Source organism: Engystomops pustulosus, chromosome 5, assembly GCF_040894005.1.
Source record: "Engystomops pustulosus chromosome 5, aEngPut4.maternal, whole genome shotgun sequence".
Taxonomy (NCBI): domain Eukaryota; kingdom Metazoa; phylum Chordata; class Amphibia; order Anura; family Leptodactylidae; genus Engystomops; species Engystomops pustulosus.
This window is the reverse complement of record NC_092415.1, coordinates 150,427,551-150,439,839: the sequence shown is the minus strand read 5'-3', so window position 1 is coordinate 150,439,839 and position 12,289 is coordinate 150,427,551. Positions and strand designations below refer to the sequence as shown.

Here is a 12,289-nt window from a genome sequence, read left to right as displayed (position 1 = left end):
ATAAATATTTGGGGTCATTTGGTATTGATTGATGCGTCACCATATCCTGTTCTTCCATGTCTAGCTCATAAGAACAAGAGGGCTGTTCATCATCTGAATCCAGACATATAGGGTTCTGTCTGACTTTTTTATGCGGTGGGCTTTTTGATGCCCTAATCTCTTCACGCATAACAACACGCAATTCATCCAAGAATGATGACTTTTCCTCTTTTAACACTTTATCCAAACAATCTTTGCATAAACTTTTCTTATAATTAATATCCAATTTTGTATTACAAATGTGGCAACGTTTGGATGGTGCCTTCTTAGGTTTTTCTTTATCACACACTTTGGTTTTTTCTTTTTCTTTTACAGGGATATCCTTCTCCTGTTGTTTTTAGAAAAAGAAAAAGGAGTATTGCTTATTAGAAGCTAACTCCCCACAGCATATAGTGCCAAAACCTATTGGCGTTCAGCAAATGTCCTACTTACAGAGCCCAGGGTTAAGGAACAGAATTCAGCCTCATCCATGCTGGGATATTCGCTGCTCCACATAGACCTCAGCAGACCTGCAGACTTGGTGGAAGCTTCTCCTTACTTACCTTCCGGCGTCTGACGTCATCTTTAATGGCCTGTCTCCTAGGCCGAGACGCTGAGGTCTCTGACGTCACTTCCGGTTCGCGCTCCATAACCCGGAAGTGACCGAGCGCTTCAAAATGCGCTATGTGCCGGCAGCCGCGGACCCCCGAGAGGGCCGTAAAAAGCTGCCAGTACTGCCCGCTGCCTCCTGCACGCCGCAGGAGATCCCATTTTGGCAATCCGGGACCTGGAGACCCCAAGTAGGACTCACGAGGAGGCCGGACGAGGGAAGCCCCGGGGAAACAAGCACCCACGAGAGGTACGAGGTTCTACCTCCCCCCCCCCCAAGAGGAGAGAGAGGTTTACTCTCAACCTTTCCCTGTAGGGACAGGAAAAAACACTGGTGGGAGGTTGAGGGAGGGGCTATTTAATGCTCTCAATTTCCTGTCCCTACAGAGGAAGGGGAAGCAACCTCCAGTGGGGCCGTCATGGTGACGAAATGGAAAATCGCTATTAGATTTGTAGGCCGCGTGACGTCAAAATAAATTAATTTTTTCAGTTTGGATTAAGATAATTGCTCAAACCTGTCAAAAACGCATGCGTTTTTAACTATCTGAAAACGCACTAAATAAAAACGGCCCAAAAACGGCCTAAAAACGCCATGTGTGTCTTCACCCTTAGGCCGGTGCCACACGCACCGCTTTGTCTGCGTTTAAAACCGCAAAAGCAGACAAAGCCGTGCCCACACGGCATAAATTAACGCAAAACACCGGCGGCTCGTTCCCGATCGCAGGCGTTTCCATAGAAGTCCATTCATAGTCCAAACCTGAATCCTATCAATAATTAGCGGAAAAATTCTGTTCAAGAAAACTCTACATCCAACCTCACAAAGCTCCAGCTGTTTTCCAGAGAAGAATGGGCAATAATTTCAGTCTCTCTATGTGCAAAACTGATAAGAGACTAAGAGAGCTGTAATCATAACAAAAGGTGGCGCTACAAAGCCAAATAATGTTGCACGCCACTTTTCAGTTTATTATTTTTTACAAAAGTTTAAATTTATCCAATAAATTTTGTTTTACTTCACAATTGTGTCCCACTTGTTGTTGATTCTTCACCCAAAAAAAACAAACAAAAATAAACATCACAATTTTATATTTTTAATGTTTGAAGCCTGAAATGCAGCAAAAAGTAGAAAAGTTCAAGGGGGCGGAATACTTTTGCAAGGCACTGTACTAAGAGCTCATTCACAAAAACGTAATAGGGACCATTTGCGGCCGCATATCAGTCCCCATTGACATTTATGATGCCTGGTCGCTGGTCAGCATGTTCACCCGGGCTAACATACGTTGTGCGAATGTACCCTAAGGCCCCTTCCACACTAGCGAGTGTGATGCGATGAACTCGCATCACACTCGCAACGCAAGCTGCCGGGAACGCACGGCCCGAACGCTGCACCGCGGGAGTGAACTGACATGCTGAGTTCACTCCCGCGGTGCAGCGTTCGGGCCGTGCGTTCCCGGCAGCTTGCGTTGCGAGTGTGATGCGAGTTCATCGCATCACACTCGCTAGTGTGGAAGGGGCCTAAGGGTTGGGAGTATCAGTGACCCAGCTATTTAAATAATTCCCAAGTCACTTACTATTTCACATCTATTTAGAAGACCAAGATAACAGAAAATTAAGAAGTTTATCACAGTAAATAAGGCTGAAAAAAACAGAAGTCCATCAAGTCCAACTAAAGTTTTTCCCCATAACCTGTGATATTTTTGCTCTCCAGAAAGGCATCCAGGCCTCTCTTGAACATGTACATAGAGTCCGCCATAACAACCTCCTGCGGCAGAGAGTTCCATAGTCTCACTGCTCTTACAGTAAAGAATCCCTGGCTATGGTGATGGTAGAACAGCATCTCCTCTTGGCGTAGAGCAGTGATTTTCAACCAGTGTGCTGCGGGGGGAAAGTTCCCCAAACTATGGTGCCCCCTGTGTTTTGTTTACTGGCAATGCGCAGTCACGGCTTCTTACAATGTAGGAGACGTGTACAATAACACATGCACAAGCTTTGAACCTCGCGCGACAAAATAACATCACCGAGGCCGGCGCATCATCCTGAGAGCGGAGAGGCTCTCGCATTTGCCCACCACCAAGGTAATGCCCACCAATAATGCTGACTATATGAGCTTTTGCCTGAGTATATGAACTGTTGGCAGAATACTCAGCATATGAGCTGGTACTTTTAGTACTCCAGCAGTATACTGCATATAACAATGAGAAATGTAAAATGAGAAATACTATAGTCATGAGGCTGGAGCACTACAAGTACCAGCTCATATGCTGAGTATATGAGCTGGCACTTGTACTCTGGCCTCATGGCCATAGTACTTCTCATTTTACCCCTTTATTTTGCAGTATATGAGCCACATAATAATCAGCACCATATACTAAAAACAGGGAGAAACTGAGAACTGTTGAGGAAGAGCTTTGTGTGCGTCTTTCCACCATTCCTGCCAGGATATCCCTTTTGTGTTTATCGAAACAGGCCCACGTTTCACACTGAGTGAGTAAAATAAATTTAGAATCTATATTATTAGCTATATGTATAATATGACTGTTTTAGTGACATTTTGTGCTATTTTGGTTGATGGTGTGCCCCAGGATTTTCTAAGTATAAAAAGTGTGCCGCGGCTCAAAAAAGGTTGAAAATCACTGGCGTAGAGGATGCCCCCTTATCTTACCCATAGGTCTAGATATAAAAAAGATCTTTGGAGAGATCCTTGTACTGTCCGTTCAGGTATTTGTACATTGTAATGAGTTCTCCCCTCAGTCGTCTTTTTTCTACACTAAATAACCCTAAATTTTGTAATCTGTCATTGTATTCTAGCCCCCCCCATTCCCCTAATAATCCTGGTTGCTCTCCTCTGCACCTTGTATAAGGGCAAAACTATGTCTTTATCATGAGAATCTATTCCTCTCTTGATACATCCCATAATTTTTTTGCGTTATCATGAAACATATTTATAAGAGGAAAGTCATTTGTCTGTGCTCATTACCATACAAGTAAAAAAAGTAGGTTTTCCAGATAAACTGCTTTTCACACTGTTCTGTAGAGCGTTTAGGTGTCACTCCTAATTACCACCGCGCTCCATGAGCTAGATTCCTGACAGTCACGCTTTCAGGCCGCCATGTGATGATGTGCCTATCATTGCATAGTATCACGGAATAAATAGGAAACAACCACAACCTACCATACCAACACACAACAGCCTTTATAAGGAAGTGAAAGCACATTGTACAGATTGCACTCAGTTCCCCCGGAATGGGACAGTGAAAGCAGAAGTCCAAGCATTTTTGCGAATGTATTGCAAAGGAAAAAAATCCATAAAAGTCCATAAAAGGATGCCCTGGAGCTGGAGAGGGTACAGCGAAAAGCCACAAAACTGACAAGGGGTATGGAGGGTCTCAGTTATGAGGAAAGATTAAAACAACTAGATTTATTTAGCCTGGAAAAGAGACGACTAAGAGGAGACGTGATAATAAGGTGGCACTGTCTCCGTCTGGAGAAAACAAGGTTTAATCATCAGAGGCAACAGGGCTTCTTTACTGCAAGAACTGTGAATCTGTAGAAGAGCCTGGCTCAGGCGCTGGTCACAGTAGGGACAGCAGAGAGCTTCAAGGAGGGTCTAGATGCCTTTTTACATCAAAATAACATTGATTATTCTGTTAGAGTATAGAATAGTTTCCCTTAAATCTCTTCCTCATACAGTCTCTTCACTGGTTGATGGACATATGTCTTTTTTCAACCGTATAAACGATGTAATTATGACACCGGGTGCTGGTTAACGATCATATTTCATAGAAACGCATATGCGATTGGCCTTGGCATGCCCCGTGCGCTATGATGCTGTTTCTAAACAGAATCAATGTGCTAAAATCACTCTGAGGTTATTACTTTGGTTATGGGACAGAAGTCACAGACAAAAATTGCTTTGTAGCCCTAGATTGCATCAGACAAGCATGTGCTGACCGCAAACACAGCCTTATACAAGATACAGAGTCCCTACATCCTCATAGGTCTACAATGGGGTACTACAGTTATGTTTTTGCTGAAGCACGGCCTCCTGGTAGGCAGGGATATCTTTTTTTTTTTGCTTGTTTTGTCCTTTTTTTGCGACAATCTTAGGCACAGCATTATTTTTTTTTTTTTTTAAAGGTAGAAATTCGCAATATACAATAACACTACAAATACCAGATGTATCAAAATCCCCTACACTACATCTGACCAATAGGCAAAATAAAAAATAAAAAAAACAGGTGCACAATTCCGGAGCAGTGATACATGATTCCTTGGATCTCGTCCCTATGGTGGTATACAGTCCCCACAAACAAAACACAACCGGGTAAAACTTGTGTAACTGTCATTGAGAATTCCAGGAAGTCACAATTCTAGATCTTCACTCAGACGTCTGCAATGTGCCGTCTATTCTTTATTCCCCTACAGGCAGTGATGGTGAACCTTTTAGCAGTCAAGTGCCCAAAAAGCAACCCAAAACCCCCCTTATTTATTGCGAGGTGCCAACCAAAATTTAAAGGAGTAACTTATTGCTCCCTGTTCTTCAACAACTTTCAATCATATTGGCCTCCTGAGGACAGCAACCAGTGTCCCTCTGTACACAGAGAATAGTGGGGTCAGCAGGAGGTCCTCCGAAGATAATTCGGCCCTGTCAATTCATTTTCCCTCTTCCTACAGTCCCAAGTAGCGAAGTAAGTATAAAAATATGACCGAAAACAGCATCTTTTAAGTTTCTTTGAACTTGGAAAATTCTTTGAGTCCTGTCTAGTGTTCTGGGACAATGGCCCGGGTGCCCACAGAAAGAGCTTGGAGTGCCGCCTCTGGCACCAGTGCCATAGGTTCGCCACCACTGGACTAGAGGATATAGGAGACCTGTACGTCTGTGGAGGGTATAGAAAGCATATACCAGTACTCCTGCAGGCTTCACTGTTCCATCAAAATATTTAGTGCATTAGGAGAAAACATGAAAGGCCACGTAAGAAAGAGGCTGTATGCAACCATTAAAGGACATCTACCACAAGGATCAAGGGTTGTAAACCAAGCACACTGACATACTGGTCTGGTCTTGGCAAGATCCGCTCTTCTTCTAGCATCTTATGCCCTTGTTTTTACAAAAAAAGCTTTAAAGATTATGTATATGAGCCTGAGGGGCTCCGGGTCCCATTAACCTCTATAGATACAGGAGCCCCTCAGGCTCATTTGCATAACTTGTAAAGCCTTTAAAAAAAAAAAAACAGCATAAGAAGCGGATCATGCCAGAGGGGGCACACACCAGAATGCCAGTGGGCTTGGTTTACAATCCTTCCTCCTGGTGGTAGATTTCCTTTAAAGTATCGGAGGGTCATTGTATCCCAGTGATGCACTTTACATCATTGTAAACTCCAGGTACTTAAAGCATATACAACGCTGGAGCCGGGGCAGGGTAAGTATTTTTTTCTTTTGCTTACACCTGCCCAGGTTTTACTTTTAGGCTAGATTCTTCTGTATTTTATTAACCGGGAGTAGAAGCTTTATAGGAATCATCAGACCAGCAGGATGAGGTTTGTTACTGTAGTATGATCATCTGCCTAAACCACAGTGTTTATGTTCTAAATAACCAGGCACTTTTTAGCAATTTTGCGCGCACTGTAGTCTATGGTTGACAAAAATGGGGGAGACCATTTTTAACACTTTTCTGGCATCTTTATTAATGCAATAATAACTGTGTAAGACAGCCGGAGGATCTCAGGCTGTTGACCCTTGAGCGCCTCTCGGCCTCCCTGGCTTTTAATTTGTGCAAGCTCCTGCTGCTATCGGCCAGGGAACTAGGAGAGATCACAGCCCTGTTCTCTTCTCACCCCTGCTATGACGCCGGATCGTGTTAAAGACACCTCCCATCCCCTAGATCAGTGGTGGCGAACCTATGGCACTGGTGCCAGAGATGGCACTCTGAGGCATCTCTGTGGGCTCACGGGCTGTCTCCCAGGCACAGAGTTTGACCAGCGCCTGAGTCAGGCTCTTCTACAGATTCACAGTTCTTCCTGCAGTCTCAGGCAGTCCAAGTAGTGCCCTACTATTTTAAAGTGACCCATCTTGTGCTGCTTGGTCCTGTCCGAAGAGTGAAAAGGTGTTGGATTGGAGGTCAAAGATTCTGGTAGCAATAAGTTTGTTACTGCCTAAATTGCCATGTTGGCACTTTGGGAAAAGCGAATGGTTTTTGGGTCTCATTTTGGGCACTCGATCTCTAAAAGGTTTGCTCTAGTCAAATATATGGCACATGGTCTGAACTAGCATGCACTCAACAGTTGGCAAACTAAGGTACAGAAGGAAGGGCATGATGTAGCCATGTGTGGTAGGTTTACAGCTCGCCCACCTGGATTGGTATAGTAATGCTATAATGCAGTAACAGCTTGTATCATTTATACCTATAAGATTATACTACCATTGTGATACATAGTAAATAACTACAAATTATATGGACACTTTACAATCCTTTGCTCCAATCCACTTAAAATAGAAGAGAAATAAATTAGAAAATAGTCTTGAATAATTGCACTCATGCTGAAAAATGTGTCTCCATAATTACAGCCACAAACTACCCCGCCCTGGAGCTATGCGGGTACTAGCGCTGCATGGATACCAGACTTTTGAGTGCGATATAATATCTGGAAAAGTATAAAAGTATTCAACACACATACTTCTCAAGGAAAAAAGAAAACAAGTAAAGAAAAAAGCGTCACAGTGAAAAGCACAAGTTCCTGGCACCAGGTGCAGAAGAGAAGAGGGTCATGCAGTAGCCACTCTCGCCCTATAAGAAGGAACGGTTTTAAGTAAGCTATAGAATATTTGTTTTTCCATTAATAAGGCCATGTGAGGGTTTATTTTTTGTGGGAAGAGTTGCTTTTTTCAGTGATACTTTGTTGGAGTGACTATGCACTGTTTATGGACAAAATTTATTAACTCTTTATGTGGGGGTAGGGGTAAGGAAATGTAGGTTTCTTTTTGTTCACCATATATACTAATAAACATGTTACTTTCATTCTATGGGCCTCCACGATTACGGTGATACCATATTTCGATATTTTTTTGTTACATTTGCAAAACAAAGCCTGTAAGGCAAAAAAATCTATAGTTTTTGCATTGCCGTCTTCCAAGAGGCATTAAACTTTTGATCGGGGGCTTACTTTTTAGTGGGACATTGTGTACGTTACACCAGTACCATTCTGGAGTAGAGTAGGTTTTTTTTATCACTTTTTATTGCATTTTTGTGGCATTAGGCACATTTTTTTTTTTTTTAGCGTTCGTTGTGCAGGTTCCACAAAGATACAGTTTTACTGTATGGGTCGTTTACTGTCCCCGCGGATGCAGCCTGCCAGCCCCTGCCCCACAGGATGCAGCCTGCCAGCCCCTGCCCCACAGGATGCAGCCTGCCAGCCCCTGCCCCACAGGATGCAGCCTGCCAGCCCCTGCCCCACAGGATGCAGCCTGCCAGCCCCTGCCCCACAGGATGCAGCCTGCCAGCCCCTGCAGCCTATAAGAAAAAAAAAAAAAAAAAAAGTGTACTCACCTTCCGACGCCCACCCGGGAGGTCCTCTTTTGTCCAACGATGCTTCGGCTCCCTCTCTCTCGGACGCCAGCGACTCCCTGACATCCTTAAGCACACACTGATGTCAGCGAGCCGCTGACGTCAAAACTCAAGCGACAGCAGCGCACGGAGAGAGGGATCTCGAGCATTGTTGGCAGAAGAGGAGGGGGGAGGGCCTCGAGAGGCGAGTACACTTTTTTTTTTTAATATAGACTCGAGTATAATTTAAGGTTTTCCAGCACATTTTTTGTGCTAAAAAAAAAATCAGCTTATACTCGAGAATATACGATATGCTTTGTTTGTGTAATGATTTGCACTTTTTACCAATTATATGTGGCTTTTATATGTAATGGGGCTTTGGGGAATTTGTATTATTTTATTGATTTATTTTAATTAAAAAAACTTTTTTTTTTTTTTAACTGTCCCACTAGGGGAAATGAACAAGCAATCATCCGATTGCTTATTCATTATAATACCCTGACACAGTAAGGGACCCCCAGAAGAAACTATCCTCTTTACCTTGTCAGCGGTGTAGCTCAGGTGTCTTATGGGAAGGCTAACCCCTTCCTGCTCCGCTCCTCTAGTGAAAGCTTCTCCTTCGCTGGTTCTAGCGGCTGCAGTCTCCGGGCTAGGCATCTGCATCAGGAACTTTACTGGCCTCCTGCACGGCACTGTAGGAGGCAGCATGTGTGCTCCGGTGTGACCACATCATTTGGCATGTTCACTTCAATGAGGAGCTGAACTGGCATCAACTGTGCAGCAGACTTATCTGTCACTGAGCGCTAACTAGTAGAGCTATATATCAGTTGCTGAGCACAAAGGGGCTTACCTTCCCAGAGGACACCACAAGCTCCACCGCTGAACAGAATAGTTTACACAGATTAGGGCAGTGCACTGAGGATACTATTATACACAGCGGTACAAATCCTAGCAAAACCAATCTTACACGGTGGCTGAGTGGGTAGCACTTCTGCCTTGCAGCGCTGGGGTCCTGGTTTCGAATCCCACCCAGGTCAACATCTGCAAAGAGTTTGTATGTTCTCTCCGTGTTTGCGTGGGTTTCCTCTGGGTACTTTGGTTTCCTCCCACACTCCAAAACATACTGTTAGGTTGTTTAGATTGTGAGCCCCATGGGGACAGGGAACAATTTGACATGCTTTGTGCAGCGCTGCATAATCTGTAGGTGCTATATAAATAAAGAATTATTATTATCTCACAGCACCATTAGCAGTAGTGGATTATATAATATGGGTGTTTTGGGGTGGGCAGCCCAGGGCCCAAGGCTTCTAGGGGTCCCATGGCTACCTAAAGTACACATAAAGTTTGATACTGCCTTGGGATCTCAAGTCCTGAAATAAATAAGAGTTGTAAAAAGGACCATTCCAGGACCTTTGAAAGTGTGAAGATATTTAAACTGCATAACTGAGAGCCGCCCCCTCCTTTCCCAAAAAGCTTGGTTTTAATATTGTAGGTAGACAGGTAAATGTCAATCCATTAAAAAAAAACACTTTTTTGGACTTGTATGGGCCCAAAATTTCATAAGCCCAGGGCCTGTGGCAGTCTTCATACCCCCCTACATTGTGAGCAGTAGAGTCATGGTCATTCTCTATTACAGCTCTCAGAAAGGTCAATTTCAAGCCATGTATTGTGGCTGACACTGAACATGACTGAACATCTGAATGGGCCCTTATATTACAGAGGTTCTGAACCCAAATACTGAGCAGTATGCACTCCATGAGGAGTTAAATAGAGGATGCACCTGGCCACTACACTCAGTACACGGCTAGAACTTGCCACCATCAGAATTGTACCGTGTCCATTCAGGTAGAAGCCGTGTAGCAGATCTGCCATACTGATTCTTAGAATAAGTGTCGTCCAGGTCCAGAACTGCCCCTGTCCTGGGCTGGAATGTTCTAGAAGAGGTCATTCACATGTGGACACTATTACATCATCACAAAGCTGCCATAAGTTGTGACAGGGCGATACTCTGTGCCCATGTCTTACTGATACATCACTCAGACTGAAGGTTCTCAGACTCATGCACTTTCATCATAACTGAGCCCCAGCAATAATAACAATGGGGGTGCCCACAAGTTACCTGCACCACAAATACCACAACCCTACATCCCCAGCAGATTACATCCATGTACAGAGCTGTTTCTCCTGCCACTACTATCATTCAACCCCACCAACACTGATGGATAAAATAACGCAGCATGTGAATAGGCCTTGATCTGAGACTAATAATGCAGTGGATTACACACTGTACACTACATACAGAGTATAGCGGCCACCTAGTCAGGCGTGTACATGATCACACACACAGGTATATAGAGCCTCGCACTTACCAGCATTCTGCCCCAGGCTGCTCGGCTCTATTCTCCTCTATGACGCCGCTAGAACTGCGTTACGAAGACATGACGTCATCGTCATGTGACAAGCCAGTGTGAGAGGGCGTGGAGCAGGCGGGGCCTGTGCAGCACATGGCTAGTGACAGGAAGTAGGGCTAGGTACAAGGTGTGGGTGTACCAACATGAAGGGTGATGCAGAAAGAGGGCGCATTACAGAAAGACACATACGAGCAGTAGTAGAAAAACAGCCGTCACATGTTCATCCCCCCTGACCCCGCAGCAATGATGATAGGTGGCGATTCCAGTATGAGAGACATAGGACTAGTCACCTGAATGTACATGACCTCACCCGTGCAGGACCTATAAACACCAGGGAACCTGACCTGGGAGATCCACAGCTTCTTATTGAGTGGTGGTTTTATGTTCCAAATCTCCCTGTATCGTTTCTTTAACCCCTTAATGCCGAGGCCCTTTTTTCTTTTTTTCTTTTTCATTTTTCACTCTCCACCTTCAAAAATATATAACTTTTTTTTTTCCAGATAAAGAGCTGTGTGGTGGCTTGTTTTCTGTGTAACAAATTGCACTTCATAGTGACATTATTTAATATTCCTTGCCTTGTAGTGGGAAGAGGGAAAAAAATTCTAAATGCAGTGAAAATGGTGAAAAAACGCATTTGTGCCGTTTTCTTGTAGGCTTGGATTTCACAGCTTTCACTGTGCGCCCCAAACGAGATGTCTACTTCATTCTTTGGGTCAGTATGATCACGAAGATAACACATTTATATAGGTTTTCATGCGTTTACCAAAATTAAAACCTCATATACAAAAGTAATTTCTTCATTTTGCCATCTTCTGCCGCTAATAACTTTTTTTATACTTTGTTGTACAGAGCTGTGGGCGGTGTAATTTTTTGTGACTATTGATGATGTGCTTTCCCACTGCTACCATTTTGAGGACTTGTACAGCCTTTTGATCACTTTTTTTGAATTTCTTATATTTTGCAAAATGGCAAAAAAGTGGCACCTACGACTTTGGGCGTTATATGCCTTCATTTACATATTTGTTACAATTTGATTTTCTTTGGAATTCAGAAGACCTATAACTAATAAAAACACTTCCAGCATCCGCTAGAGCAGGGGTCAGGAACCTTTTTGGCTGAGAGAGCCATAAGCGCCACATATTTTAAAATATAATTTGGCGAGAGCCGTACAATATGTTTAAAGGGACACTGACTAGTACTGCTGTACTAAGCCACAACTGGACTGAAACAATGGTTATTTGCTGTAAAATAAAAACTAGAGAATTTACATTCGAGCTTGCAATCCATAACATCTCGTCCAGCACTCTGGCTTCTTTTTAATGTGCATGACTGGATCTGTCTTCTTCCCACCCGATGATGAGAGAGGGGCAGCTATCAGGCCTGCGCAGAAGAAACATGCATCACAAGCTCCAATATAAATTATCTAGTTTTTATTTTACAGGGAATTACCATTGTTTCAGTCCAGTGGTGGCTTAGTACAGCATGGAGAGACACTGTTACACACAAGCCGCAGCTTCTGCAGAACCTCCTCATACATGCAAAGACGACAGGAGTAAGACCTGCCATCTTTGTATCCCGCACAGTCATTTACTATGGACATTTACGAGAATACTACCACTCAACCCGCCGTTATCAGATGGGTCGTAGACAATGGGACAAAGCCCATTGTTTGTGGCCTGCAAAATGCCCCCATGTTAATGTGCATGTTGCCTAA

At 43.8% G+C, this 12,289-nt stretch overlaps 1 protein-coding gene across 1 annotated transcript in view; it reads right to left on the bottom strand.

Moving 5' to 3' along the window:
* Nucleotides 1–10,687, bottom strand: part of CUL1 (cullin 1) — a 56,656-nt gene extending 45,969 nt beyond the window's left edge. The window contains exon 1 of the mRNA XM_072153388.1: nucleotides 10,534–10,687. The gene's annotated coding sequence lies outside the window, so the exon portion shown is untranslated. The remainder of the gene's footprint in view (nucleotides 1–10,533) is intronic.
* Nucleotides 10,688–12,289: the final 1,602 nt, after the last annotated feature.